The sequence below is a fragment of the Triturus cristatus genome, chromosome 10, assembly GCF_964204655.1.
Source record: "Triturus cristatus chromosome 10, aTriCri1.1, whole genome shotgun sequence".
Taxonomy (NCBI): Eukaryota; Metazoa; Chordata; class Amphibia; order Caudata; family Salamandridae; genus Triturus; species Triturus cristatus.
Genome location: NC_140593.1, coordinates 678,548,936 through 678,563,003, shown reverse-complemented (window position 1 = coordinate 678,563,003; position 14,068 = coordinate 678,548,936). Strand labels below are relative to the sequence as shown.

The 14,068-nt window shown below is 50.7% G+C and overlaps 1 protein-coding gene across 3 annotated transcripts in view; it reads left to right on the top strand.

Annotated features, from left to right (window-relative positions):
* The window catches only part of TELO2 (telomere maintenance 2), an 831,249-nt gene that overhangs the window by 166,890 nt on the left and 650,291 nt on the right, over positions 1–14,068 (top strand). The window lies entirely within an intron of this gene.

Here is a 14,068-nt window from a genome sequence, read left to right as displayed (position 1 = left end):
GACGGAGGCTGTGTCTAAAGGAGAACGACTATCGTAGCCATGTCCGTCTCCGGCGGGAACGAGTCCTTCTCCACCACTTCTGCATAAACGCCCAAAAGCTGCGGAGCGATGGTCTCACGGTAGTGGGCATAGTACTCTTGTGGGAAGCCATCCGGACCCGGGGTTTTCCCGGGAGCCAGGTGGCTGATGGCGTCATCAATTTCTTGCAGCGTAACGGGCGAGTCAAGGGTCTCCCTAGCCTCACGCCCCAGGCACCGCAGCTCCGCGCCACCTGATCCCAATAGCTCCCCGAGGGGGATCCCGGGCTCCCGGGCACGGTACAGCGTGGAGTAATAATCGGCGAAGGATTGAGCCACCGCTGCGGAGGCCGTGTGAGTCTCCCCCGCGGGACCCACAATAGCGGGGATAATCCTGCTCGACCGGGGGTAGGTTGCCAGCCGGATGAGAAGAAGAGCCCCGCTCTTGTCCCCCCAGCCGTACACCCGCGCCACCGAGGAGCGCCATAAAGTCTTTGCCGCCTCCATGGAGTGCAAGCGAATTTCGTCCCGCAGGAAGGCCAGTCGTCGCGCCCGCCCGGCGTCATCCAAAGTCCTCGGGTCACGCTCAAGCTCCAGGGCCTGCGCCTCACACTCAGTAAGACGCTGGAGATGCTTCCGGCGCTGCTGCTGCACAAGACCCTTAGCCGCTCCCCTAATAGTCGCCTTCTTAGCCTCCCAGAGTACGGCCGCGGAGGAGACTGATCCCACATTATGGCAGTAGTAGTTAGAGATCTCAGTTCCTACCGACTTCCGGAAGTCCCCATCCTGAAGGAACCAAGCGTTCAGGCGCCACACAGGGCGGGCGGAGAAGGGAGGCGGGCCGAGGGCCAAAAGCAGCGGAGAGTGGTCCGAGAGGCCCCTGGGAAGAATGCGGACATCTTGTACCCCCGCGCATTCGGTGGAGGGGACAAAGATTAAATAAATCCGGGCGTGCGAGTGGTGCGCCGCCGATGTGTGGGTGTACTGGTGGGCCTGCAGGTGCCAGACCCTCCACACATCACACAAACCCTGGGCCTCGGCCCAGCCCGACATCAACTTCGAGCGGGTAGCCCTGGCAAGGGAGACCGGGCCCGTCGCATCCATGCTGGGTGTACATACCACGTTGAAATCCCCCCTCAAGACAAGCGCGCCCGCCGGGAGTGTGGGAAGTAAATTGGCAGTGTACGAGAGGACGGGCTGCAACTGGGACGGGCCGCATACAGAGAGACAAAGGCTAAGGGACGCCCCTCAAGGGCGCCAGAAACCGCAACCGCTGTGCCCTGGGAGTCGAAATGCACCTGGGCAAGAACGAAGGGAAAAGTCAGCCGAAGCAGGATAGCCACTCCCCGGGAACCCCTAACGAAGCCCGAGTGCCACACCCTGTCATACCCCTAACGAGCAAGAAAGGAACAGTTGTTGCCAAGAAGATGGGTCTCTTGCAAAAGAAGGACATCAATCCCCAGACGCTGCGCGTATTTAAGGACTGCCATGCGCTTAAAGCGGTCAAGAAGACCATTGACATTCCAGGACAGAATGCGCATGGCGGCCTTAGGAAGAGTAGTGTCAGCCATCACCCCAGGTCGGAGCATCTAGTGTACGCAGAGGGGGGACGTCCCCGGAGTGGGATCCCAACAAGCAGGTCGGGGGGGACGCATGCGCCGGGGCTCCCCAAGGGGAGAGACCATGGGCAAGCGGGCCAGCGGGAAGGTCAAGAACGCAATGATGCCTCAAAACAATAACACTGAGGAGGAGCTCCCCAACCAACAAAATCCTCCATAGGAGAAAGAAACAACCCCAAAACCACCCCAGCCCCCCACCCTATACTTCGAGAACGGAAGCATCTGTCGCCCTAACTGTGAAGAACAACGACCAAGCTAAAACGCTCGGGCTTGAGCACCTAGTGGACCCCCAATTAACAGGATACTGACCCAATACCCCGCCCTGGCCGAGAGCTATCTCTAAGATAAAGCACGGAAGTCCAAGTACTAACATTGGCGGCCCAGTAAGCCATCCCCAGTCCCCCAGCAGTCAAATAAACCACCCGCATCAAGAAGAGTAAAATAACAGGACTGCAGGAGAGGTCCGAGGTGTCCACTTGTCCAGCAGGCGGGGCCACAGATCCCGACCGCCCCAGGGACCCGGTCCGGCTGACCGCAACAACAGGGCTGGTGGGGGCGATCGAAGAGGCAGGAGAGGCTCCAGAGGCCCGACGCAGCCGTCCCATGGAACGTGTGACCACCACCTCCCCCTCAGGACGTCCCCGGGGCACGGTGCTCCTCCTACGACGGGTCCTGGACGGCCTGGATGTCGTCGGTCCCCTGCGGCCACTTGACGGTGAGCCCTGACCGGATCGATGCAGCGGATGTTGCTCCGTCAACCAAGTCCAGGCGGGCCGAGGCGTCTCAAAGAAGATGGCCTTATGCTGAAAGATGACCCGAAGGCGGGCCGGGAACTGCAGCTGGTATTGAAGGCCCAGGGACCGCATCTTCGTTTTCACCTCGGCGTAGGATCGCCGCTGCTCCTGGACCTCCCGAGTGTAATCCGGGAAGATCATGATTTTATGGTTCTGAAAATGGAAAGAGTCAGCACGCCTGGCCTCGCGGAGAATAGCATCCCTGTCTCTGAAGTTAAGGATCTTGAGAATGAAGGGGCGGGGGGCGCCCCCGGAGGCCTCAGGGCCAAGGCGCGGTGGGCCCTCTCAACAACAAACCAGGGCGATAGGCTATCCACGGGCATCCAGGATCGGAACCAACCCTCCAGAAAGTCGTCGGCCCGACTCCGCTCCCTCCGGAAACCCCACCAAGCGGAGGTTACTGCGATGCGCCCGGTTCTCCGCATCCTCCGCCCGGCGGTGTAGCTCCTTAGAGTGGGTGGTGAGCTCCCGAACCTGATCCTGCAGCTGACGGATGTCGTCCTCCGCTGTCGAGATTCGCGATTCGGCCTCAGAAATGCGGGTAGTAGCGTTACGCAAGTCCTGGCGGAGAAGGGCAACGTCCACCTTGACCTCACCCACCATGCCCTCCAGGGAGGAACGGGATGCATTAATGGCCTGCAAGATGGCCACCAGATCCGTGGCAGGGGCCGACGCCGCCTCCCCATTCGAGCCCGGACCCCTTTCGGAGGTCGTGAATTGGTCAATCCTGGTTTGGGTGGCCGCAGGGGCCGGCTTGGAGGCCCTGTCCTTGCCCATGATGGCCACACGCAGTCCTTGGGGGACAACCGCACCCACCGGTGGGCCCCGCAGAGGATCACAGCAAGCCCAGGGGGGCCGGGGGTCCGGGCAGCAGGAGGAGGAACGGGTAGGTAGGGTGTCCACTCACCCGGGCAACCGGCAAACCCAGGCTCTGCAAATCGCCTCCCGGGGCGCTGCCCGATGTGACAGCCGAACCCTCCCCAGGGACCGCCGCTCCTCCACAGTCCGCCGGGGTCCAAGATGGTACGCCACCACCTCGCTCCGTCCGCAGCCGATGCCGTCACTGCCTGCGAGGCTCCATCCGTCTCCACTCCACACCAGTGGGCAAACGCCGCAGGGCGGGCTCCAGGGCCCCCGTGGCAAGGACGGAGGGGTGAAGAGAAGAGGGAGCCGGGCCTCCCGACCGCCGGTCGCGGCCCGACACTCGGGGACGGCCCCAGGCCCCACAGCACCCCCTCATGGGTCCAGGCGGGTGCTCCAGGAGGGGCTGCAGCAAGTGAGGGGGGGGGAGGTAGCCAGGGGATCACCGATTTCCCCCCCCCCGGGTCCGCCACAGGAGCCCCCACACCGCCTCCGTCGCACTGCTGCCCGCGCCGATGCCGCAGCACTCACCAGCCTCCACTCGGTGCCAAGTTGCCCCTCCGAATCAGCTCCACTCCCCATCTGGCCAGCAGGGTCCACAGAATGTAAGCAGGTAGTGAAGGGGGGGGGCATAGGGCCCCCACGATCTCCGCAAGTTGGCTGCTCCCACTGTGCCCCTGGAGGCCTGGAGGCCCGGGGCCCCGATGCCTCGTGGGCGCCGCGGGCTCCAGTAGTCCCTGCCGCCGGACTGCTCTCCAGGCGCTCCGCGTCCGCACCCTGGGCCCGCTTCAATTACGGCCGGCGGTGCCCGGGGAGGACCGGAGCGCTTCAAAGTTCTCCCCCAGGCTGCGGGACTGCTCCGCGATGCGATGCTCCCCTCAGCTCCCGGCCAGGGCGTCCAGGAGCGGACCTTGTCGGCGAAGACGGGGCCGGGCGCTCGGAGCCGCTGCGCTAGGCGGCCATGTCGGTCCGGCGCCCCCTGATCTTTTAGTTTTAATGCAAGTCCCAGCTCTTCCCGGGCTTGCTTACAGGAGGCAATAATCCAACTCTCCTGTTTTCTTCTAGGATCTCCTTTTGCTAAAAAAGGCCTGCAAAAATAAGTTTTAAGTTTAGTAAAGAGATTATCATGTACTATCTTAAATGGAGAGTAAGTCCGACTTTCGATTCCTCCTATCGCCATTGATGCTAATGCCTCTAATACATTAGAATTAATACTATTTATGATGTCAGGATGCTCTACTACTTTACACCACTTGAGGCGGCATTCATCATTTGATATGATAACATCTGGGCCTATAGCACCGATTGCTAAATCCACTCTTTCTTCTATGTCCAATTTAAAAAAATGCAACCAGTGGGTTGTGGTCACTCTCTATTCGAGGTTTTACCACCATATCAACGAGAGTGTACCACATCCTTAGGTGGACTAGAAGATAGTCTATATTGCTTGCCCTGATGCCATTGTCATATGTTTTGCTTCCCATCCTGTCTGACAAAGTTCTACCATTTGCAGCCCTCAGTTGGTTTCCCAAACAGAGCCCCTTCAAATGCAGGGCCGCCTCCGTCCATTTGCTGATGGGCTTTGTCTCAAGCTGCGGAACTTCCCATCTAAGGTCCTCCTCCTCCATTAGATTTGAATCATAAAGTCCTAATGGCTCAAAAGTCGTGTTGAAGTCTCCCGCTATCAATGGGAGCACATCAGCTGGTCTGGATTCAACAAGGGTATCTAATACTGTTATAACCTCTGATTTTTTCCCACCTGGTAATCCCCTGGCATAAATATTGAAAATATCAATCTTTATGTTTGACGGGAAAATCAACCTAACTCCCAAGATGTCACAACTTAAGATTGGGAGAAGTTGAACATTACATTTTACATTTTGTTTGACCCAAATGACCAGGCCTCCTACTGGCTGACCCTTTGGCCTTTTCTCTGCTGGGACAAAGAAGTTCAAATACCCCAATCTGTACACGGGCTCTGTTGACCATGTCTCTTGGAAAAGACAGATATCGTGTTCGCCAATAAGGTCCGTCCAGTGAGGTGAAGTTAGTTTGGGTCCCACACCTGCCACATTCCAGGATAATATCGTTGTATAGCCTACAACCTTTACAGGCCTACCAGTGCTCCCTGTGCCTAATGTTAGAGGGATTTGCCTAGGAGATATGTCCGAACCATAAGAGGGAGCTGGGTTTCCATCGTTATTAAATGATTCCAACTGTAACACCCCTCTAGGTTCCTGTACAGCAACTCTGTTAGCATTTGTTAAGCCAAGGATTACAACTCCATCCATGGCGCTTTCCATTCCAGACAACCCTCCTTGTTTTTTTATCATCCTCTATATCAGTGGCTACATATACCTTTCCAGGCCTAGGATGACCATTACTATCTTTCTGTCAATCACAGTCCGCTAGTCCGGACAATACATCGAATCGGTTAAAAGACCTTATATCCCCAAAAGGACAACCATTTGTCGTAATTCCCCTTGATATTGTTCCTCCCTGGAACGATAGCTCGGGAGCATAAAAGTAGGACAAAGGCATGGTGCAAATTAAAGATGAAGCATCGTCTTGGGGCCAGTTACAAATATGTTCCACACAACCCCTGTCCCTGGAATTATTAATAATACAATCCCCCTTTGTCGACTTATGCATCCTGCCCACCGAAATTTACTCTCCTATCAAACAGAATTTCGGCACGTATATGGGCCGGCAATGGGCGCTTTACATTAGGCCAAAAAGTACACTTATTCTTAAGTTCCCTGTACGATTCCCTTGTCCCCATCGCCAAGGGTGGGACCCCAGTTAAAACCACCACATAGGGGGCTGCCTCTGGAGGAAGATGTATATCTATTAGTCCAGATGCAGCATGCTCTGGAGGCTGTATGGGCATAGGTTGTTTATCCATTCTATGTTTGTTAACAACTGTTTTATGGGATCCGTCCCTTTGTGGGGATTGTACAACTCTTAACTGATTAACAGGAGAGGATATGGCGCATGGCTCTAGGGAGTCAGTTTGTTTAGAACTCTCTATACCAGTTGCTGGACCAGTAAGAACAGCTTCAACTTCAATACTTGCCCTACCACATTAGGTCGTTCGCTGGATAAGCCATTTCCCCGATTTCCCCCCCGTGACTGGGCCAAAGCAAGTGAAAGTTCCAAACACACAAGTCTGCTTTCTATAGAGCCCAATCTTTCATAAATAGGGTCACACAGTTTCTTTAAAGTACACTCCAATTTTTCCCAAAACGTCGGGCCCATATCTGCCATGGCTCCACTCCCCGGGAATGATGGTGAATTTGCCCTATCCCCGATTACTATCGATTGAGTAAGACTAGGAACTGGATCCTCGTTCAGAGCAAGTACAGGCCCAGCCATCGCTTTTTTCCCTGCAGCGTGCGATTGGGTCCCCTGGCGCTTTCTTTTCGATGTTAAGCCATGATGTTGTTGTACGGGGCCAGCTTTAATATTACTTGCAGATCGGGTCTTAATTATTGATAAGGGCATACTCTTCGGGACCGGGTTACAGGGGATCGAGGATTCTAGGGTTTCACCCAAAGTTACAGCCAATGGTGATATCAGTGTTGTTTGGACTCTCCCAGCCGCCACCAAAAGAGATGATGAGTCCAGAAGATCCTGCGTAACAGACTGCTGACACAGTGGTGACCTAGCCTTAGCCATACTTCCCAGGGACGATCTCTTATCACAGAGTACATCTAGCGATAATCTTTTTTCCGTTAATTCGATGTCTTTAGCTAGTGCTGTTTGTACTCGCACAAGAAAATTGTCTAGAGTCCCCATTAAGGCACCTCCTGTAGATTGCCTGCCGCTCCCATCCCTGCTTGTGGTCTTATCCATTCTCCTACTTGTACTTGTAGCCCCAGACTCAATCAGCCTTCTTATTTTCTCAGATGAGGTGTACTCGATGATAACACTTTAGCCCAGAAAATATATTTTAATCTTCCAGTAACTGACCTTTTGTACCAGATGTTAGAGGGAGTTCCCGTTCCGTTCTCAACCGTACTCGGACGGGCTCAGATGAGCCCGCCCTTGGCCCGGGCTTCGCCGGGCACGCACCCGCGCGCGTCCCACGGAGCGGGGGGGAAGATGAAATAAATACCCGTATACAATGGGCGGGGACACAGGGAAGAGGACACAGCTGTGATAGAAACCGGGCTGCTGGTCCTCGCAGTCCCGTGTTAACAATCCTCAGACACCAGGCAAGTCCGACTGCTGCGAGTGGCTCCCGCGAAGCGGGGGCCGCGAGCAGTAACAAGCAGCAGGCAGAGGCAAAGGGCGGAGACACAGGGAAGAGGACACAGCTGTGATAGAAACCGGGCTGCTGGTCCTCGCAGTCCCGTGTTAACAATCCTCAGACACCAGGCAAGTCCGACTGCTGCGAGCGTCTCCCGCGAAGTGGGGGCTGCGAGCAGTAATAAGCAGTAGGCAGAGGCAAAGGGCGGAGACACAGGGAAGAGGACACAGCTGTGATAGAAACCGGGCTGCTGGTCCTCGCAGTCCCGTGTTAACAATCCTCAGACACCAGGCAAGTCCGACTGCTGCGCTATACTAACATAACGCATGACGCGCTCATTGGCACTCCTAGAGACGGTGCCGACCCGCTTTATTGGTATTATCCACAACGCATAGTTTCTTACCGTGCACAGCATATATCGAATGCACCTAGCTACGGTGTGACCATAACCGACCGTGTATAGCCGAGGCCCTGCAAGGTAGGGGTTGAGCTCTGGCCTTTGGACCTGCCTTTACACCCAGCACACACCATTATCCACAGCTTTCAGTGGTGTGCAGTAGCAGTTAGAGACAAAGCCTGGCCTTCATCCACACACACCCCCCCCCCCCCCCTCATCCATTATGTTTAAGGCCACGCAGACTTAATCCTTCTCCTTTACATTTAGAATCATAGACAAGTCCACTCTACTACAGCAAAATAATTAATTATTTCTGATAGAGACTTCTAGCTACAGATTCCTGACCTTTTGAATATTCCCCATGTGTTAGAGTGGATCCAAAAACTTTACAGCAGTACCTCTGTGCGCCGTAAGGTGGTGCCTTGCGGATCCGCATTTACACTGTTCCACTCCGGAAATGATGTGCGAGGACTATATATATGTGCCGCTTCTGCGTACTGACATCAGCTCCTTTCTTTTTGCGCCTCCAGATGTGGATCTGGATCTTCCTTTTGTCTCTCTCTCTAACACACCTTATCTCAATTTTCCCAAATTCTAATACAGTGTGCAAGGGATGTCACCCCCTAAAATGACAGGTTTCAAACAGAAACAGAATCTGTGACTTGTTTACATCATGTGTGCCCGTGTGGTCTGGGGTCCAGCCACAAGTCCAAGACCTGCGGAGGCTGCGAGTCGTTGAATCCAAAAGCCATCAGAGAACATGAGGCAATACTTTGACTCCAGGCATAAGAAAACTAAGCGATGAGACAGCCCAGCATCCCATTCCGTTTCGAAGGTTCGCTACCAGTCCTGCTCCCGTTTGCGAAGTTGACAGAGCTGCTCTAGAGGCCGGTATTCATGGCGCTCCAAGTCTTCTGGTAAGCACATGAAATACAAGAAGTCGAAGCGAAGTTCCACTCTTCCACGCTACTCACCCTCCCCTGAGCAAGTGTGTGGGTGGTGTCAACAGTCTCAATCTCGCTCTCGAAGGTAGCCTACTTCAGAGCAGATTCCGCAGCTGGTTCTGGCACAACCCGAATTTCTGAATCCTTCAGCCACGTTGCGGCAGCTCAAAGAGCTCACACAGCTATTCTCCAGCTCTTTACTTCATTACTGACTCCCTCTGGCATGTCTTTGGACCCCCAGGAGCCAAGAAGCTTTCTGCTGGGAATTCTTTCGGCAGGTTCTCCCTTGGCACCAGCTGGTCCAGCTAAGCCCCTCTGAGCCCCTCTTGTCTCAGGCTCCCGTTCCAATGCTGCTTTCGGTGCCTAAAACCGCACTGGGCTTGGGTCCGTCAATGCTGAGGAGGGGTTCCAATTGTCCACTCCAATGCCGACTCTACACCATTCTGACTTTGACCAACGCCGCGCCCGAATCCAACTGATGTGCCCATTCTTGCCCTTGACTTATCACAAGGCAGGCAACATTCTTTGCAGTAATTTTTTGGCACAGATTCTAATAACTATTGTGACCCAGGTATGATGACTTACAGGAGGCCAGTGAGCTAAACCTCTCCCCAGAGATTGCTCTTTTCTCTCCTGCTGGCCAGCCATGGAAGAATAGGCATCCTACGCCATGGTCATGCGCAACGCGACCAAAGTCCTTGATCTCCTTCTCCCTGTATGAATTCTATCCTGAGAACTGGCTTCATGCTATTTCGTCTGTGAAGGATCCTAAAACTAGTCGCACTAAATTTCGAAGCAGAGAATTCTTCAAAAAGTTAGACTCAAGACCACGCTAGCTCTTGAAAAGATCTGGAGTAATATGAGGAGGTCTCTGAACATTCCACCTTTTCATGCCTACACACTGCTGCTAGATAATCCGGACCTACCTGACTGCTTCGCCTCTCCTTACTTTAGCGCCTGGAAAAACTCTGAAATTAAGTGGCTGGGTGATTTGACAGATGAGTTTGGGGATAAAACATTCTCAGATTTACAGGCAGAATTCGCCATACCCCCTATGGTGATTTTTTAAAGTATTTACAGATCTGGACCTTCCAATTGATTAGGGACACTAATGTATGAACTCCACTGGCCCAGCCTGATATTGCACAACTGATTTTTGGTAAACATTTGTATAGTATCTCTGAAAAATATAGTTGTCTTATTCAGTCTCTTTCTAATGATTTGGGAAAATGGGCTGATTAATGGACTCATAGCTTAGTCAAGGATGTTACGGAGCAAGAACTCAGTAGCATTCTTGGGCGTTTCTACAAGGCTATTACTCCTACACTGAGAGGCCAGATCTATTGCACATTATTCAATTTTATATCAGCCCCTCCAAACTGAGCAAATTTTCCAAAAGATCGCAATATTTTCCACGTTGCACAGCCGGAGCGACCAATAATGTCCACATGTTCGTTACTTATCCCAAACTTATATCATTCTTATCCTCAGTGCAGCAGCAAATATTTCTCGTACAATCTTCTCGAGGGATAAATACTCAGAAATGATGCTGTTGGGCACAGGTACTACTGACTGGGTCTTTTATGTCCTTTCTCTTGCTAGGTTAAATATTGCATGGAATTGGAAGTCAGCTTTTTCGCCAAAATATGAGGAGCGGTGGAAAGAAGTAATGAAAGCATATGAATTAGAATGCCAGATAGCGAAGTGTAGAGGATCTATGGTTTAATACTATTGTAGTTGGGGGAATTTGAGAGATTATTTAGCATTAGACTTGAGATTGCTGTCTACTCTGCTTATGCTGATGGTTTGTGTTGTAATAATTTACTTGAATACACCTGCTCAATTTAATATTTAATACTCAAGTTTTTATCTATAATATTTTTAAGATCAATATGTGACATGCTGTAATTTTTCTACTGTTTGTACTCAATAAAAAATAACAAAAGAAAAGAAAGGGAAAAGGCAAAAAAATATCCAACTCCCAACCCTGGAGGTAAAAAATAATGTTCTTACAGAGGGCATGCAGCTGGGCAAAACTTAATCTGAGCTCCTCCTGCCCTTCACGAGCCTCTGACAGACCCCTTAATGGGAACTTGGGCAATCCCAGCTCTGGCCTGCCAGTTATTAGACAAATTGCCAGGCGTCACTTTCTTGCTCCAGGGGACACTGCTTTCTTGTTCCAGCTCCCTTCTCCGGAAAGTCTTGTGGTTCAGGCTTCCACCAACCATTCCAATCTGGAACACTTTTCCTATACCTCCCCTGATAGGGAATTGAATCGAGTGGTAAGTGCCTCTTGTCATCCACTAGTTTGGCCCTGTGTTCTGTTAATGGTTCTGTTTGTTGGGCCGTTATAGTGGCACCCTTTGGGATTCACTATCAACGTGCCATAGTCACACCTGATTACGTCTCAGTTGCTCTCCTTCATCTGAACCATTCTGGATATGGTTTGGTTTGTGCCTTTCCCCCAGGATGATTTGATCGTTCAGTCTTGGTCCTGGATTTCAATAAGGTCGACTTTAAGCTGCTAGAACTAATGCCCTCCTGCATCCTGCTGATTGAACACACCAGGTGGCATATGCAGGCTCTGCCATGGGATCTAACATAACAGATCATGTGTATTTGTAAAGCTCATGTTCACCATGACGGGTATATTGGTGCGGAATAACAGATGTTTATTGTTACCCAACTCAGTGGTACTCATTTTATCTATCTCAGAAGGATTAAAGGCTGAGTGGAACCGCTGGTATTTGAACCTGTGACCATGAGGTCAAACTCAGGCCCCCTGCAGTGGATGCATTAGTCCACTAAGCTACCAGACCTTAAGTCTCAATGGGCACAACATCAAGGGGACCTCTTTGGCAACATTCAGATTTTTCAGAAAACTGCGAAAGACCAGCAGTGCACCGCAATTGGTTCAGTGGCAGGTCCCTCTCCCTTCCTCACCCAGAGCTGACAGTGGTGACCAATACATCGCTTATGGGTTGGGGTAGCAATCTGGGAGAGGTAGAGATCAGAGGCCTTTGGTCTCAAGTGGAGTCCTGGCTCCACTTCAGCCTTCAGGAGCAGAGGGCCATCCGCGTTTCACTGAAAGCGTTACATCCATCCATCAAAGGGAGACTAGTATAGGTGCTCACGAACAACACCACCGCCATGTGTTACTGCAACAAACAAAGCTAAGTGAGGTCACCGACCTTGTGCCAGTAGGCCTTGCCCCTCTGGAAATGGCTGGACTATGAAGGTATTTTCTTGATGGTGAATCACCTGGCAGGATTGTTGAATGCCAGGGCGGCGAGCTCAGCACTTAGCGGATCACGAATGACAGCTATACATAGCGAACACCAAATATAGACGTACTGCCGAACGTACACAAGAGTATTAATAATCCTCCTAGAAGGCCAATAATTTCGGCTTGTGGTTCTTTGCTGGAGCCACTCACCAAATATATTGATACCTTCTTGATCCCTTTCGTCAAAAAAACAGATTCATAAGTCCGTGATACTATGGATTTTATAAACAAGATTGAGAATCTTCCGTTTGACAGTGACAAACAACTCTTAGTATGCTTTGACATAGAGTCATTGTACACTAACATACCGCAGGATGAAGCACTAATAGTGTTAAGAAACAATTTATTTGCCTTCAAAGACTCCCACTACCTTCAAGTAAAGGGAATCGCCATGGGGTGCAGCTTCGCCCCTGAAATAGCGAATCGCGTGATGCATGAATTCGAAAAACATTGGATGTATAGCGACACCAATTCTTATAAGACCTGCATTCAATATTGGTGTCGCTATATAGACGACATCTTTATGATATGGGAAGGCAAAGAAGATACCTTGAAACAGTTCCATAATTGGTTTAGTATGATATCTGCTGACCGGAAATTCACAATGTCAAGAAATAAGGATAAGATCAATTTCCTTGATGTTTAGGTACAAACCAATAGTGGTGTCCTAGAAGTAAGCTTATATACTAAGCCCGCCAACAGGAATACCTTGTTACATTTTTTCCAGTGGTCACCCAAGAAGTCTCAAAGAAAATTTGCCATACGGGCAATTTTTGAGAATATGGAGAAATTGTACAAATAAAAACGACTACTTTACTAACACAGAAGTACTAAAGAATAAACTACTAAGCAGAGGATATCCCCGTAAGTTAGTCAAAACTGCTTTAAAAAGAGCCTGGTACACACAGAGACAAGATCTGCTTATACCTAAAGAAAGACCTGAAACAACGCAATTGACATGTGTACTCACATATAATCCAAAAGCGAATAGAATCAAAAAGATTATCCTGAATGACTGGACGATGGTAAGCCATCTAGGATTCCCCAAACCGCTCTTTGCATTTCACAAAGGAAAGAATCTCCGGCAACAACTTGTGAGAACTGCACTACCGGCAGAAAAGAGACTGAACTTGAGTGGAATGTTAGGCTTACCACCAGTGGTGGGACACTATAGGTGCCAAAATTGCATTGCGTGTGTACTCACAGCAGACTCAAAAGAAGTTACGATCAATGGACAACAACATATTTAAAGAACTTTCTCAAATTGCAACACAAAAAACGTTCTCTATTGTGTAAAATGCCCTTGCAATAGGCACCATATCGGACAGACGACACAACCGATAAAAAATCATCATCATCATCATAGTCTTTATTCGAATTAAAAGATAATTCATACAAGACACAAACAAATACAGAATTATAAAATATCACAATTACTAGATAATATAAAATCTTCCAATAAATAGGTAAAATTTGTAGATAAGAGAAGAATTAAACATAGAGTAGACAAGATGAAGTACAATACACATCGGTAATAAAAACAATAGGTAAAACAGGGATAACTAGCAAGTAATGGCGGATTTTAGGGCCCTACCTATTTGCCTTCTCAGTGCACCGGAGGCTTTCCGTCTGAGAGACCATGCCCACCCCAAATATTTGGCTAGGACAATTGAATGGACTGGTAAAGTGCTTGTATGTAGGATTCTGATAGCTACAACAGAGCTCCTTGTGCCCAGTAGTTTACATAAAGGGGAAAGCCAGTGTCGTCTAGGAGTAGCGTATACAGGGCAGACGAACAAAAAGTGGGCAATAGTTTCTTCTTTGGCACCACAAACAGGGCAGGTACATGTACTTACTCCAAACCACCCACAAGTTAGAGCCCTAAGTGGGAGGGATCC